The 17,627-nt window shown below is 42.1% G+C and overlaps 1 protein-coding gene across 2 annotated transcripts in view; it reads right to left on the minus strand.

The window, feature by feature from the left end:
* Positions 1-7,694, minus strand: part of fam163ba (family with sequence similarity 163 member B, genome duplicate a) — a 32,795-nt gene extending 25,101 nt beyond the window's left edge. The window contains exons 1-2 of one of the 2 annotated variants that reach the window (XM_050052870.1): positions 7,125-7,694; positions 6,699-6,803 (exon numbers count right to left, since the gene is read on the minus strand). The gene's annotated coding sequence lies outside the window, so the exon portion shown is untranslated. Of the gene's footprint in view, positions 1-6,698 lie in introns of both variants that reach the window. The other variant, XM_050052869.1, reaches the window with a different exon arrangement.
* Positions 7,695-17,627: the final 9,933 nt, after the last annotated feature.

Here is a 17,627-nt window from a genome sequence, read left to right on the forward strand (position 1 = left end):
CTTGATGTTTTTTTCTGATTGTACGCAGGCAATTTAGATAAAAATCAACATCATGCTGAGACGGATTTTTCGAGCTGTGTGTGTGTGTGTGTGTGTGTGTGTGTGTGAGTGACATAAAGAGAAAGTTAAAAAAAAAAGGCACACTAAAGCATCAAATGCATGATATTTCCAGTACTGAACTTGATAGATAAATGAGACCATTTGCACAGTCCAGTCACCAGAAGAAAACGTCAGCATTGTGGTTTGCAGAAACTTACAATGCCAACATATTTTTCTGGCGATTGAGAGGTGGGAGAAATGGCGGATGGCGTGACACCTAGGCGAGATTACTACCAAGCTGAGGACCACTGGTCTGCAGCACTCTGCCGGTTTGCTTTGCATGTGTCCACTGCATATGTGTGTGCCTTTAAAGATCTAAAGGTCCGTGCAGGAGCAACAGTGGACATGCATTTAAACATGGAAGAAGTAGGGAGGATGGTAGATAAGGCCAAGATGGAAAGAGACAGCGTGAGGGGGAGTGATTAGTGGGAGTAAACACGGAGAAAAAAAAAAGGTAGAGGGCAAGAGAAGGTGCAGAAAGAAAATGAGATGAAATGCAGAAGTGAGAGGAGAGCAAATGAAAAAGAAGAGGCACCTTTGTGAGACGACAGATGTCCTCGATGACATGTATAAATGGGTAAAAGAAACATTTTGAAAGCTCAAAGCTGCTTGGATTTTAGTACTAATGGTCAGTGCTCAAGAGGCACTGTGTGTAAAAGTATGAACGGGTCTTCAGTTACTATGGCGACAGGGCTATTACAGACTGACATTTTACCATCGCCTTTTCTGCTCTTTGAGTGGGTGGTTTACGCTTAAAAGTTTTAGCCATATTGTACTTGAAGCAACTTTCCCTTGCTGTATGCTAATCTCTAAGCTGACAAAAAAACGGAGCACAGTGCAGTCAGGCAGAATTGCAGAGATGCATAATAGGATACAACACTTCGGAAAGAGAGGAATTTATGAATGAGAATCTCTCCCCTCATGTGCATTTCTGTTGTGATCCACTCCTATGGCGGAGTAAGACACGACCTTGCTGAGCTTGCTTGTTCTTAAATTCTTTTTGCTTCATCACTTCCCAAAAGAACCATGTCGACGTTTGCAGCTTTTTAGTCTCCGATTTTAGCATCATAAAGCTGAACTTGGCTGTCCCCATAATGAGCGTGTAGGCTTTGGACCATAAAGTTTGTAATGACAAGGCCCCTGGGCTTCTTTGAAATGCACTGCATATTGTAGGTTAAACTTACAGAGAAAATGCAAATTGTAAACTGAGCAGTGCGCCGTCTGCCTTTATACTCAGTGTGAAATATATGCAGCATGTTGCACATATCATAGACAAACAGACCAGTTGTGCAAGGCTTAAAGGAAAGTCCCAGTTTTCTGTCCCTTTAACTATGGTTCCTACCAGTTATTTTAACATTTTACTATTTTTCACCAAACACTGAGATATGGGAACACAACAAGTATACTTTCCAACCTTGACACTACAAAAACAGGGAGGAAACCAAAGCAGGAGGTTTGAGGGTCTTCTCCCAGGAAAAACTTGGGTTTCAGAGACTTTGTTGTCAACATTCTGGTGACTTAGGGAATGAAAATAAAAATAACAAGTAAACTGCAATGCCATTTTTATGTTACATACTTACATACAGAATAAATCGCCCCACTGGCATGAACTTTAAAGCAGCAGATTTTACAAAACGCCTGCCCCTTTTCTTTAAAACTTTTTGTAACAAACAGGAATTCTGAAATTTGCTTGAGTATTTCTTTCCCTTAGAACCCTCAATTTCTCTCTTTGTCTGTCACTAACTAAGGAGGACAAGGCGCAAGTAGCTCTCTTCCAGGTCACATACATGCTAGGAAATTTGGTGTAGCCGTATTGTTGCCCGGGTGGAAACAGTAGACTTTTGTAGTCGTTGTGATAATGAAAAGGGAAAAAAAGGTGTGAAAATATGTCATATATCGGGAGATACACAGAAGAATTGTGACCCTGGGAGGAAACCAGGAAAGGACAATAAAAAATATGAGTCTCCCAGTGAAATAAGGAGGGCTGGCAAGTGCTGGATAACATAAATCCCCAGTTTCTTACATATTTAGAGGTTCAAACAGAGCCCAAACTGCCCAAACTGACAGTTGTAAACACATTCCTCTTTGCAGAGCTACCTCCAGGATCAACTTTGCCCTCGCCCTGATTGTGAACGTAAGTTTTCAGTAATGACTGTCATGGATATTTCCACTTTCCCTTTAAAGCAGTTCATTTTAATAAACTGGGATTTGTTTATTACCTGTCTGATATTCTGCTGCTTGGCCTAATTGTGGTGTGAGTGTGTCATCTTGTCTCCAGATCATAGCAATAAAGTTGCTGAGTAAGATGTAACAGTAAGGGAATGATGGCCCTGACTATGGTAATGAGGCCCACCTTGTTTTATCATAATGACTAATGCAATTATAGCAGATATGTGCAGGAAAATCCACAAACACACACGATAACCAAGCTGCCATGGCTGAGGTACAACGCAAAAAGGCTCAACCTCTTCCTGTTCTCCTTCCCCGCCTTCCTCACCTCCCGTCTACTCTTTGCAATGAGCTTCAGGTTTTTTTTTCAATCACTCACAGGGATGAGGACAGCCAACCAACGGCTTGTGCACGCGTGCGTTTGTGCCTGGAATCGCGCGCTCTAGCTATGTTGGTGTCTGCGTGGGAACCCATCTGTGCGCGAGCATGATGTGTGAGCATGTCAGGGTGTAGCTGCGAGGGGGGAGAGCAGAGCGTGGTGCCGAGGGGGAGGGGAGGAGAGAGACGGGTGGAGGAAGGGAGGAACGGGTGGTGACTGCTTAACGTGATCATTGAGCAGCCATGTTCCCTTCTCCCAGTCTCAATTCATCCACACCACAGCGGATCTATCATGACTCCCCCTCCCAGCTGTGCATTTTAAAGGTAATTAAGCTGATATGTGAGTACACTTTAAATGCCCGGCAAAAAAAACAGAAGTGGATATGCTCCCTCTATAATTGCATTCACTCTTGACTGGTCTGCCAGTGTTTAAACCTTCCCTCCTCCTCCTCCTCCTCTTCTCCTTCCCTCTCCCTATTCCACATGCGTTCTCTCTACACCTTTCTTCATTTTTTTCATCACCCATCTGTCTTTGAAATTTGCCTTCTCCCATCCTACTCATCTGCTTGTCCTTCAACTCCCTCTCTCTCTCTCTCTCTCTCTCTCTCTCCTCCTCATCCTCCTCTTCCTCCTCCTCTTCCTCCTCGTCTCCCTCCTGCTGTAATGACTGAGAGGCTGGTAGAGCAGCAGCAGCAAGCAAGCAGACAAGAAACACACAGTCACTCATAGTAGTCACGCTCCAGGGGGACTTCAGTGTGTGTGTTCGTGTGTGTGTGTGTGTGTGTGTGTGTGTGTGTGTGTGTGTGCATGCAGGACTATGACTGATCTCCCAGGGGGCCAAGGTTGTTCCGAGGGTCACTGAGGAAGTCGCCATGGGAACAGAAGCCCTGCCTTGTCTTTCATTGTTATAGGCCCTCTTAAAGCACAGTATGTGTTTGTGTGTGAATTTATTTCCTTTGTAGTCCACAACATGAATCTAGTCCCAATTGTCGTTCCTGATACTAGCTTTAAATCACACTGTCTTAAACTGGGGAAATATAACATGATATGGAGTGTTTAAAACCAGCCGCTGTGATGCTAAAACTGAAGCAGCATGGGCATGACTTAGAAAAATAACAGCACTGACACCAACATAATTCATTGTCGGACTCCTAGGTATCAATCTGAGTGAGTGTGCAACCTTCAGCCCTCTTTGCCCCCGGGAAATTAAAGGAAAAACCTACATGAAGCATCTTGGTGAGGTGTTGGAGCACCACGAGCCTCCAGAGCCTCTCTGTAACTGGACTGGAGGGATGAACACCATTCTGCCAAATGACACTCCCCCATTTAGTGTTTTGATGATGGTGGTAGACAGCATTGAGATATGGTGATTGCGAAGGTCATCACTTTTATGTGCTCAGAGACTCATTGTGCCCTTTATGGAAGCATCTGCATTGTTTTTTAACATTCATTTATTTAGGTTTCTTTTTTAATCTGTCGCACATCTGTATGTAATGATTCGGGGATTTGGTAAGATTTGATTTCAAATGTTTCTTCGAATGAGGAAAAGGTAAGGCATTTAGAGAGATAAGATAAGGTAGAAAGACTGTGACACCTCCAAGGGAGAGGGGGCCGTGGTTTTTCAAAAAACCACGGCCCCCCAAAATAATTAGAGGACGAGGTTAGTGTCTTAAAGAGGCTGTGGACCACTCATTTTTTCAAGCTAGCATGAAGGTGGCATCCTGTGAAACATAAGGGGATATATTTTGGCAAAAGAACAACTAGCAGGCCAATTTCAAAGGAGCCCCTTGAACTCTCACCTCAAGATATCTGAATGAAAATGATCTGTATACCCATGAGTCTCTCCTAAACTTCAGAGGGCTTGTTCCCAATAAATATTTTGTTCCCTACAATCAATTTACTCCGCCAAAATAAAGCTGTATATTTGTCTTTTTAAGGAAAAGGACAATCAGCCTTTTTGAAGAACAATGAATCACCTAACATGTAGAGATACACAACACATTAAAATAGGATTATTGTGGAAGTCAAAAAGTTGACAGCAACGATATTGACATGAGCCCTTTATACACAGAGATTGTGCAATAGAGCTGCCAGGAAGTCCCTTATTTATACCTCCTTTGCATTTTTGCACAGAACCAAACAGCAGCGGCATCATGCCACTCCAGTGTGTGATCATGAACAGCATACCAGGATTGCAGAATCAATAATGGCTTGAAGAACGTGACATGTAACACAACAGTGTCAGCCTCGAGTGCGACATATAACATATGTGTCGGCAGTGCTTTATAAACAATAAAAATGGCATAACATGGCAACAACAATCATTTAACTATCTCTGTTATATGATGGCTGATCTTGTCCACTGCTCAGAGGACAAGGAGCTCCTGGATCTCACTGTTTTTCTAATTTGCGGACATTCTTTGAGTTAGCTGCTAACTGCTAAGAGCTACTTTTTAGATCTCTTGTGGTGGGTTGCACGCATAACACTTAATCAAAACATCACATCTGTGCTGCCTATGATCCCATCTTACTGGCTGTCTCGTTTATACAGACGTCATTTCTGCGCTGTTATTACCTCCATTCCTGGCTCGGAGGTGAGACAACTCTGTCCCCCCATTCCACAAATGTACCCTATACACAGTGTGGCATGGCAGAATAACAGCATGAAGTTCCCACCTTGAAGAGGCAGTGTCATTAAAGTGGCTATAGTTATCAACGAGCCTATGCACTTCAACAGCATAATTCAATTCTTAAAATTCAGTTAAGACTTTTGGCTTTGGTGTGTCGCCCCAAGATTTTCAGTGGCTCCAGGGGCCACCTCTATGAAATATTTCTGGGGGAGCCACAATGGGTACGGGCACATCAGAGAATACTGAATATTATTCTCCTTTGGTAGTTTAAGCAGATAAATAGAACTGGAGCTGAACTTTGGATTGAAACGGCACAATGGAGTACTCTAACAGGTTGTATTACAATTTTCAAAGAGGTTATTTTCCAATCTGGGCAGCATGAAATAATATTATTAGTAAAAGACATCTCAGCAAATTTTCCCCAACACTCTTATGGTCCAACCCTGCACTGTAACAGCAAAGTACCAAGTCATAACTACTCCCAGTCACTCGTGAACTACAGAGGGTCAGGAGTTATCATCACGTGGGTCGTGCAAATTCTTTTTTAGGCCAAATTTCCTGCTCCCCTGCCCGTGCTGCTTATAAAGACAGCAAATATTTTCCGTCAACAAACCTAAATAGTGTAGAAGCTGCAATTTAATCTTCCCGGGTTGACATTTTAGCTGGTTACTTATCACTTCATCCACCACACTGTTTCCAAAACACCCAGTAGGTGGTGGGCTGCACACTGTGTGTTCCCTCGCCTCAAACATTTTTGCCATTTCAACCGCATTCAGTGAAATGTTGTTTTTTGTGTGTGCTTTGCATGGCCTTAATGCTGTTTGAGATGCATTTCCACCCTGCCTAAAAATATCTGGAGCAAACAGTTTGGATGTGACCATGGCTAACAGTTGGTGACAGTAGATGTGGCTCATGAGCCATGCTGTTTTGTCAGCATGTGGCAAGCCGGGCCAGCCAGCGAGTCTGTCATACAAAGCACTGAACCTCTCCCTCGCCTTCAGCTTCTCTTTCTCGTCTTTCTTTTTGCCTTGTATTTCTGTTATCCTCTACTGTATCACGGTTTGATTTTAGCCTCTAGGAAACACACTCTGCAACGTGTAGACTGGATTGAATGTTGGGTTTATGGAGTATAATGAATTATAAATGTTCTGGGGTGTAAAAAATACGACTTCTATACCGCTGTAAGACAAGTGTGGATCTGTCCATGGTGCTGAAATGAGAAACTCATGTTGCTCTCTGCTTCTCAGCCCAAGCACATCTATCCTCTTCTATGCCTCGGCAATCACTCGTGCATATTTTTAACAAGCAGAACTTCTCAGTTGCATGCATGACTCTGCAAGCAGATGTGTCAGTTTTTCTGTAAAACCAATGCACAAATCCAACAGGAGACAAAACCTGATTTCCTAAAGGATGCACTCTTACCTTCAGAGATAAGAGGAATTCACCGGGTCACATCTAGGGAAGTGGTGGCTCCTCGGAGCTCAGGTCCCGACCTCTGCTGGTTGTAGCTTGTGTCGACCTCAGTCACTGAATAATAAGACCAATAGGAAAGGAAAAAAAGCCCCAAATGTTGGCAAAGTAATCAGCAAAACAAGCTCGACTTGAGTCCAAATAACCCCCGCTGGGCCTGACTCTCTGTAGTTATAGATTTAAAAAAATTCAAATAGCAGATGCGTCCTTTGCCACACTACTTTTTCACACACATTATTGTCATTCACATGCAAAACACTTTCTGTCCAGTTCCACACTCGCAAAAAGACACCTGAAAAAACAATCCAAAGACAAGAAGAGAAAAAAAATGCTCCAACACTATTATAATCTCTGGAGAGACGTGCCAGCCACACTCACAGTTCCAATCCACCGCTTGTCTGGAGTTGTTTGAACAGTGCGTTTACCAACGCTGCCCGCAAAATAAAACACTCCTACGCAAACATCATCATGAGCCTCAGCAGCATGTGTGTTGGAGGAGGAGACGGGATGATAGAAAATCTCGACATCTCCATTTCAACAACCAGTTTCCCACCGTCCGAGGAGGTCGAGGTCAGGTATTTGTTGTAGTGCAGCTCCTCTGGGTTCCGCGGGGCTTTTTTTGCCTCCTCTCTCCTTCCCTTTCTATTCTCTCTATCAATCTGTTTATCTCCTCCCTCCCTCCTGTGTGTTTCTCTCTTTGCGCCCCATGTTTGGCGGAAAGCGAGCCGGCCAGTCGCTCTAGGGCTACAAAGTGTCTGCAGCTGGCTGGTTTCAGAGAATAAAGGCTACTGTTTATTTTTACATGCACGGTTGGTTGCCGGATTTCCGTATCTTTGCTGATTCCTGCAGAGCGACGTCCGGGCGCTGCGCGGAGACGACTCAAATGCGCTTTGAATTCAGAGGTGGCTCTCGGTGCCTGCAGACCCAGTGAGTGAATGCAGCCTGGAGTGTGCAGCCTGAGAGATGGCGCTTTAGTCACAGGCTCAGATTGGCTGTGGGTGCTATAGAGAGAAGAGACAAGAGAGAGGCGGGGGGGATGAGGACCCCTTTTTGACTTCCAAGCAGAAGTCTGTCAGCTGTGTGCGTTTGGTGGGACTTAAAGGAATACTTCACCTCCACAAATGACTATTCCTATATCAAATATTCACCCAATGTTATGATGGATTCATGAAGAAAACTTTGTTTTTGAAGAATCCAAAAACTGAGAAAATCCTCTATGAATTAAAGTCAGTGGGGTCCGCCTTTAACAACAGCAAAACTATGTCACATAACTCCTGCGGTATAATCCAAGTCTCATTTATCCAGTCATATGCTCAGTACTTCCCAAACAGACAGCCGTTTCTGATTGAGAGCTGAACTAGGAGTGTAACTTATCCATGCTGTCTTCATAGCCAGACTCCATTGACAAAATCAGTCATTTTACCCAACTGGACATTGGTGCTGCTGGTCTACCACTGCCTCAATCGGTAGTTTGTTTGTGTTGTCCTTTGACTTCAGTAAATCCGAACTGTCCCTTTAAAACACCAAAGTGACACAATAATAATAAAATAATAATTAAAAAAGAACAACTGATAAAAGCAGTGGTAGACCAGCAGCTCCTGTGTTCAGCAAGGTAAAATTACTGTTTTTGTCAATGGAGTCTGGCTTTGAAGAGAGCACTGATTAAATTTTACTTGCACTTCAGTTTCCTGTCTGAAAGGGCCGTCCGTTTGGGAAGAGCTAAGCATATGACTGGAAATGAGACTTGGATTATTCCGCACGAGTTGTGTGAGAGTTTGTAAATTGATATTTTGTTGTTGTTTTGCTGTTGTTAAACGCAGCCACAATCAAGAACTTTCTCAAGTTTTTGGATTCTTAGTTCACTGAAGGCCTGCAAGAAAAACAAAGTTTGATAGACAAATGATCATTTGGGAACTGCACTGAACAGAAAGTGTAGCTCATCCATGCTCTCTTTTGAACCAGACCTCATCGACAAAAACAGTATTGATTGCAGCTTCCAAATGAGTTCAGAAATAGCCGCCCACAGACGCCATAACGGGAGATATGTTGAACTCACTGTCTTTGGTTTAGTTTTACTCACTTTTCGATGATCCAGGGTTCTTCTGTTGGTTTTACAGTTGACTGATCTGATGGCGCTATGAACTGATTGTCTTGACTGTAACATTAAATAAATGAAAACAAAAATCCCCAAACAAACATTCCCCAAATAAACAGGCCTTTACAAAAACAAAGTTCAAATCAATGGGGTATTAAACAACTTCATCAAACAATAATAAACAAAGATTAACCAAAAACACAGCGGTTAAACACTGTAACCCCATGGCGTCTTCCATGCTCCACACTTAATTCAGCACAGCTGCCTTTAATTACAGGTTCCTGAGATGCCAGGTCAGGTGGTGCATTTAGAGTGACTCCAAAATGATAGGAAACTAGGACTGGCTAGAAATGGCTTTAACACAGTAATTTTACCTTGCTAAACACAAGACTTTCTGTTCTACCACCACCTTAATCAGTATTTTCTTTGTGTTATTGTGTGACTTTGGTGAATTCAGACTAACCCTTCAAGACACCAGAGTCACTCAATAACATAAACTAGCTGAGTGAGGCAGTGGTAGACCAGTAGCCCCCTTGTTCAGCAATGTCAATGGAGACTGGCCTTAAAGAGACCATAGATTAATTTTCGCTTTCACTTCAGTTAAGCTTTGGAAAGAGCTGTCTGTTTGGCAAGTACTGAGCATATGACTAGGTAAATGAGACTTGAATTATACTGCAAAACTGATATTTTGAGATAGTTTTGCTGTTGTTAAACTTGGTCACATATGATTTCAGCTCATTAAGAATTTTCTGTTTTTGGATTCTTCGTTCACAGTTAAGGCAGGCAAGAAAAACAAGGTTATCTTCACAAATTTAACAAAACAAAGTGTGGGTAACTGATACACAAATGGCCATTTGTGGGGAGAAGAATTCCTTCGAAGGGCATGCAAGGGTGCTGGATTTGTAGCAGTGTGATATGGCATTACTTCAAAATTTTGGAAGAGCTCTAAACCGTACAGACTTGCATAAAACAAATCGGCACTCCATATACAATGAGTTGTATCAAAACAAAAAGCCATCATCACAAGTCTGGAGAAGTAACAGAAAAGGTGTAAGAGGGATTAAGACATGGCAAGAGGAAACAGGTGTCACACAGTGTGCTGTAGTCCAAATCAGAGTTCACTATATGTCCTCCTGTTACAGTGGAAACTGGAGGCGGTGCAGCATTTAGAGGAGATTCATTAAGCTTCCCACTACACTGCAGTCACAGCAGTTAATTATCAAAGCTGTATGGAGATGTGACAGCAAACTCGAGAGATAGAAACAATTAAAAAATGACACCTGTCCAGTGGTACTACATTTACTAAAGGGCTGTACTTAAGTACAAAGTCATGGTACTTGTACATTACTTGAATACTTTCTTTTTGATGTTGATTTTAAAACACAGACAATCCATGCATATCAACAATGAAGGAAATATAAAAAAGCCTTTATTGTACTGACTAAATCATTAAAAGCACCAAAGTGTGTCTTCGTCAGGGTTTTTAAAAGCCCCCATCTCTTTTCCCTATTTAAAAACCATCATGGATCAGCTGGAAAATGCATCATCACAAAGCTGAAAACAGGGCTGTTTTTCTGACACCATGTAGAGCAACACTACAAAAACATGAGGATCTTATAGAATATGATACATTGTTGCAGATTAAACTACTACTTATGAGGTTTTTAATTCAGGACTTTTCCTTGTAGTGGAGTTTTTCACAGTAGGAGATTAGTACTTTTACGTAAGGAAAGGATCTGCATACTTTCAGCACTGCACCTGTCCTCTGCCCAAGGTTCAGCCAAGGTGGATAAAACAAACTCTCTCTGTCTGGAACAAAATGTTCATTAAATTCCATTAGGACAACGGACACAAGTGTTCCTTAATGGATCATTTTTCTCCCTCTGTACCTCCCCTCCTGTCTTTTGTGCTTTCACTCTGTCTCTGTGTCAGTACATATTGCAAATCCATCCATGGATGTGACTGTGTTTTCTGCTTGTAACTCCCTTTTATGTGATCTTTGTGCCACAGTATTCCCGTCTCGTCAACCTCTGATCATGAACTGTTCCACTACTTTTTTTCTGTCTCCATCTCTCTAACTCTCTCTTTTCTCCTCTCCGACTCTTCACTCATCATCGTCTCTCGTAACTAATGACCCGATCCACCCCTACTACGGCTCGCCTCTCCCTTTCAGATCAGACGAGGGGCAGTTTGAGGCAATGTTAAGAGTAGCAGTGTGAATTTTTATTGCATTCATTATTCAAACTCACAGAAGTGGAGATTAGTGCACTTTGGGAGTGTGCGGCGTTGAAATATTTATATTAGGAGAGAATGAGATGGTTGGATTCGTCATGTTGAGGCGAATTCTGCTTTTATCCATTTCTCTTTCTCTTTCTGTGTGTGTGCACATGCACGCAGGGTAAGGTGCGTCAAAGACGGTAAGTAGCAGCGCACCTCACAAAAAAAAGGATTCAATGGCAGAACTTAAATTAAGCTTTAGCTGTATTATCAATGAACAGGGGTGGACGAAGTAACATCAACCCCCTGCAATTTGGTTCAATCATTTTGTCAAAGCTGGTTTGCCAGACAGGCAAAGTGGGCAACTGACTCATGGCCCCAGACCCCTTGCGGCTGTGAATGTCCCAGATTAACTGTAGTACATCAACTTCAATTAGTTTTGGTGGTTTCAAACTTGTAAGGGATTTTGCACCACTTAAAAAGAGACGATGCAACTTTAGAAAAAGTGAAATAGCACAATATTTCTTGTGTAACAGAAAAGTTAAATTCATAAGAAACAACACACAGTAACTGTTAAGTAGTAGTAATTAAAAATCCTTTATTAATACATGGATAAACCAATGCATTTCGACTAGAGAGTCTTCATCAGAAGATTTTTAACGACAGTCAGAGTGCCTTGGATGCATTTTTGGACTGCCTGCCTGTACTATGGACTTTTACACTTGAGTGAGCTGGCCAGTCGTTGTTTTTTATCTTTATGTGACTCGCTGCCCCATCCTTGAAGAGCACCTGATTTTTTACAACTAACTACACAGAGCCTTAACCCAGTGCAGCACTCCCTATTTTTTCCTCACACTCTAGAGTTTTATTGTTACAGCTTGTCGCTCATGGGGACTTCTGGACAGTATGACTGTACTACTTGTGGCCCTGTTACATCATACTGTAGCATTTCTCATCATACTGCACTTGCCACTTGTGGCCTCACTCACTGCTGTTCAGCAGATGTTACATATGTAGGCTCCACCTAAGAGAGATTCTGTATCATTAATAAGACGCAGCCATGCATGAATAAAGAGAACTGGATACAGCGTTGAAGGCAGCACCCTGTTCATTCCTGTGAAAGTTGCTCAGTGACTTATGAAGCCAAAAACATTCAACTGCCACATATGAAATCACCTGGATGATTGGCACTGCTTCTGCATCATTGGGCCCATCAAGCAAGCGCATGAGAGCCTTCAACCAGCCAAGACAGTAATTTCTGGTTAAGCGCTCTGATAACTTGAACTTGGATGAAATAATTTAATCTTGCACACCTAGACTTTTAAAATGTTACCTGACTGAAGGGATCAAATTCAAACAGCAAAACAAGTTGTTTTGCAGGGATTGTGATGTGTAAAAAAATGTATCTACTGATTTCTCAATGTAAGTCTATGGGAAAAAGTCTTTCTGAGCAGAATGGTGTCATGTGACAGACAAAGCTGTAATTCCACTGTTTGGCCACTACAACCTCAGGGGCTGAAAAATGTAGCCAGCACAGAAGTGCCAAAAAAATGCAGTTTCTCAAATGGCCACTTGAGGCTGGCTCCAAAAACGAGTCAATCTCCATAGACCCTTATGTTAAAATGCCCAACTTTACAGCAGAAATAAACATGTTTACAGCCTGGTACAAAACAGTTTTGGTCTCTATAGCCAATTTACCTGTTGATGACAAATGTGCAGGGGTGAATTTTTATATTACTAACCCTTTTTAATCTTATTAAGGCTTAAATTGTGCATAATAAAGGGTATGGTCGCTTTGAGTGAAAGGTGGGTGCAGTCCATTCACAAGTCACTACTACAGGGACAATGTTGGTTATGTAACATAATAACTATGGCCTAATTTAGGTTCACAGAGTAGCCATAGCTGTAGCTCACTTGGTGAAGTTTAATTGTAACATTTTGGTCACCTATTAAAATCTTTTTATGGTTGCCTGTTTTCCACTAGTGCAATTTAGCATTAGCATTGTCAAAGTTAATCAAGTAAGTCTACTGCAAATGCACCAAGCTAACCAAGCTAGCAGCTAGCATTAGGGTTAGCTCCACCCTCTCATGTAAATATGGTCACTTCTCATCACTTCTGGCTCCGAAAATCCAAGATGGCCATGGCCAAAATGCCAAACTCAAGGCACAAACCAATGGGTGACGTCACAGTGGCTACGTCCATTATTTTATACAGTCTATGATTATTACCCAACAAGGTGGCTCCGTGCTGTATATGGGTTCTGTGCAAATACCTATTTTTAACACCTTTTACCCTACTGTAAAAGTTGCACAATGTTTTTAAAATGAAGTTGTGCTTCACTGGAGTCAGGAGCTGTGGTCTCTGCATCTCCGGGCATAATGAAAGAGGTGGTGGGTGAGGGGTTTAACAGGGGACAAACAGGAGACGCTCATAAATATTAAGGCTGTAGTTTCTGATATTTTTTTGTGTGTGATGTTGCATTAAATTGGAAGGTGATTCAAGGATGTTCTTTCCCACTTTATGTGTAAATAAATGGACAACGTAGGCTACAGCAAACCTGATAATAAATGCAAATCAACACAATGTATACCTGATGCATTTTCTGTACAAGATAAACATGTTGCAGAACTATTAGATAATACGTATAATCTAACACAATTAGATCCTAAACACAATGCAAACCATACCATCATTGGTCGCATAGATTCCTAAATATTTTGGCATCTGTGTGTGTGTCTGACTGTGACCATAAATGACTTTCTCCCAAACTGGAAGCAAAGCATGATGGGAAAGTTTGGGGGGCAATATTAGGATTGTTCTAGGCAGGATAATGTCAGATAGACCCCCAGGCTTATTGCATAAACACACACACACACACACACACACACACACACACACACACACAGGCATGATTACACAAAGGGACCATCATTCTCTCCCTAAATCTGTTTTCCCCCACCCATCCCCCATTCTATCCCCCTCTTTCTCTGTCGTTCCCTCCGGATCACAGCCGACTTTACGGCGTCTGTGTTTGCTGACACATCAGTAGCGGTGGCAGAAGGATAAGTGTGCATGTAAGAGAAATGAGAAGGCACAAAGAGAGCGAGAGAGGGTGATCAGCAATAATAGAGAGCAGTGCGACAGACTGGTAAAAGAGCGAGAAGGTGTAAAAGATGGAAATGAGCAGAAAGACACGTAGAGAAAGAGAAGATTATCGAGCCTCACATGAAGGCCAGAGACACACACATCTCTGTTTTTGCCTCAGGGACTAACCGTCTTTATTACATTAACCAACACAATATCAGTCTGTGCCTTTCTGTTCTGCTCTCTCCGTTTTCTGCTCAGATCCAAACCTTTCCCTTTGCGGAAAATGAATTCAATGGTTTGACGTCATGAACAAAATTTAATCCAACACACATTCAGGGTACAGCACATCTGATGACGAGCTTTCCCTGGAATTCACAGGAAATGAGGCTGCATCTCCCATCAGTCCGGCTGTCCATCCATCACTATCCATATTACCTGAAAGAGTAATAATACCAAAGACCATTTGTCTTAGCTGAGGCAAGGTGTGGTCACAAGTGTGCCTTGTTGCCCCTTGTAACCACACCTAAGTTATGTCACAGGGCTCTGGAGTACACCTGTGCATCACTCCAGCAAGGTGCGAAGTTAAACCAATGGAGGTCAGCAGAACCAAGCTTTTAAAGGGGTGTTAAGGTAGTCACTCGTGTTACACGTTCTCTCATGTACCAACCCCAGACAGGATCCTATTTCTTCATACTCTATGTCTTGTTACTTTCTTTAGGTTTTCAGTCTAACTAAGGACTCCACCAACCATCCATAAACCTTAAACTGCAGACATGTTGAGTTGTCATAGCAGGAAAAGCACAGGTGTAACTAATGACATTAACAACAACTCTGTTCCATTTAAGTGTCACAGTAAGGGCACGATAACACTTGAGCGAATGCAGGCGATTGATTATTGCCTGCTGATGCAATACTTGAATGTGGGCCTTGCCAGATGTTATGTTCATAAAAAGCTATTGTGCTGCTAACAAATGAATGTTAGCTAGCTTGCCAATAAATACTGCGAAATATGATGTTATTGGTACATTTTCTACTTATATTCACTGTCTGTCTCTTGACTCACTGCTAACCAGGTCCGGGTAGCATTGCTGTTGTGGGGTAGTTAGTATTTTTCACGGCCAACATCATCAACGTTTCCTCAAACAGTGGTTTTTATGATATCATGCCCCATGACTGATGTTGCATACTTAATGTAACGCTATGTAGGTTAGGTTTAGGCTAGGAAACATGGTGACAACGTACTTTAAAATAACTCAAGTTCACTTGGTTTCAATCAGCAGTCTCCTGGGGTAAAGTCCTGTGTTGTTTGACCCATCCATCACCCCTACCTGCCTCTTTACAGAGACTTTGTATCTTCATACTACTTCCTTCTTAACTCCTGTCAGAGCATTTGTCATGTGATCACAGCCTTCCTGATTACATGTGTTATACAGGAATTAGTGGCTCATGATTATGCAGGTTATACGCATTATGGCACTTTCTTTTTTGTAGGTAAACGTATAGTGTATGAGAACAGCCTGATATCATAGAATATTGGCTGGGTAGACATGGCAACAGTCAATGTTTTCTCCACCTTGAACCACTCGAAAATGACAGCCAGTGGCAGTCAAGTGGTGTCAACCACACAACCTTCTTTGATATTGGTTGAGGCTGTGACTTTGCTGGGTTAAAGTCCACCAAAGCTGAACTTAAGATGCGGATTTGCTTTGCCACTGGAAGTGATTTTTTTTTGCCCCTTGGCTCACATTAAATGGAAATGAATATTAATTCTGTGCATGTGTGACTGTGCCCTAATGCTGAACCCAGTTGAGCAGATTTAGGTCCGAGTTGCCCCTCCCAACAACTGTGGGGGTGTTCCCGATTCGAAGTTGGTCTGAATTGGTTATCTGCCTAAATGATCCTGTAGTGTGCGGGGCTTTACAGATATAATCTTAATGTTAACGACTAGAGCCAGCAGCTGCACCCAGACTTTAATAACAACACCCTCAGGTGTTCTCAGGTGTTGCTCTCACGATCCCCTGCCTACAGAGAGCACAGTTAGATAACACCCCAGCACACAAGACGACACCACAGAGGTCATCACATTGTCTAATGTCTCTCCGATGATGACAGTCTGCCTCCGTGTTTGTTCTTAAATCACATTTGATCATAGAAGTTTCTGTGAGATCCCAACTCTGTGGAATCACCAGTCTGAAAATGTGTGTGGTCCTGTGGGTCTTGACTGAATTGTTTGGTGTGTTTTAACAATTCAAATATATATATTTTTAAATTGTCTCTGGTCTCACACATTTTTAGATTATTTTAAGATTTGAAAATCCTCTAGTGCCTACCAGGCATTAGTCATGAGAAGGCAGCTTGCACAGTGTCAGGACCCTGAAACTGAAGCAGCTAAATAGAATTGAGCCGTCATTGATTTCCTTTTTTACAGCTGGGCTTTTTCTGCCTGGACATGTCAAAATGTCTTCTATGAAAAAGACCTATTAGAATCTGCAGGATCTTCATAGCATATTGCTGGCAACCCCTGAACTACACATCATACATAGACTTTTTATATGATGGTTGTATTCTGCTTTGTTGGCTTAATGTAGCACACTCTGTGACATTGGTTTTGAGAAGTGCTGCAGTGTACAAATGCACTGCATTATTACCAGAAACAAAAACCCCACTATCATAATCTTTAATATTTGTTTTCAGTCTCTCAGACATCTGAAAATATAGTTATGTGTTTGCACCTTTTAAACTTTACCTAGATTTTCTACAAATCTTCCTTCACTTACATTGTTTTGCTGTGATTTCTGATTATGTATAATGTCAGATGCCCTATTTGTAATCCTTTTCATGCTGTATTGATTCCTAAATGTGTGTCGGAGGTGGGGACAGGCTGAACAGCAGCGCTTCATTGTTTTTTAAATCAATTAATATCCATTTGTCCACTGCAGCTCACCTGTTTGTCATGAAATACACACACACAGACAAGCACACACTTTTCTACAGGGGCTTTACTAACCTTTAAAACCAACCTGAATGTGTCCCTCTCTTGTGTTTGAAACCCATAATTGACAGTTTGATTAGGTCTTCTGCAGCCTTAGGCGGTGGCTTAAGGAAAGGGCCTAATGCATTAATGCCTTGTTTATGCCTCCAAAAGTGCTTGCTGCCCAATAAATCCGCTTTGAATCAAATACCAAACAAGCCAGGTGAGAGCTATAGTGCATGGGATAGTTTTTGTCAGGAAATGTACAAGAAAATGTTTGATACATGCTCACCAGAGACAAAAAAAAGAGACAGAGATGGAGCGAGCAATAAAGTTTAGTTAGTCTAAAGCAGATTGTCGTTGATAATGTCCATGGTTGAATTTGGATCAATTAGGGGCTGGCAGATGTGCAGAATCATGGTTGACCCCAGGGCTTAAAGGATACAATCCAATTTTCCTCAACAAATGTAATACCATTAGGGTGGATAAAAACAGACAACTCACAAGGGA

The sequence above is a fragment of the Epinephelus moara genome, chromosome 9 (genome assembly GCF_006386435.1).
Source record: "Epinephelus moara isolate mb chromosome 9, YSFRI_EMoa_1.0, whole genome shotgun sequence".
Lineage (NCBI taxonomy): Eukaryota > Metazoa > Chordata > Actinopteri > Perciformes > Serranidae > Epinephelus > Epinephelus moara.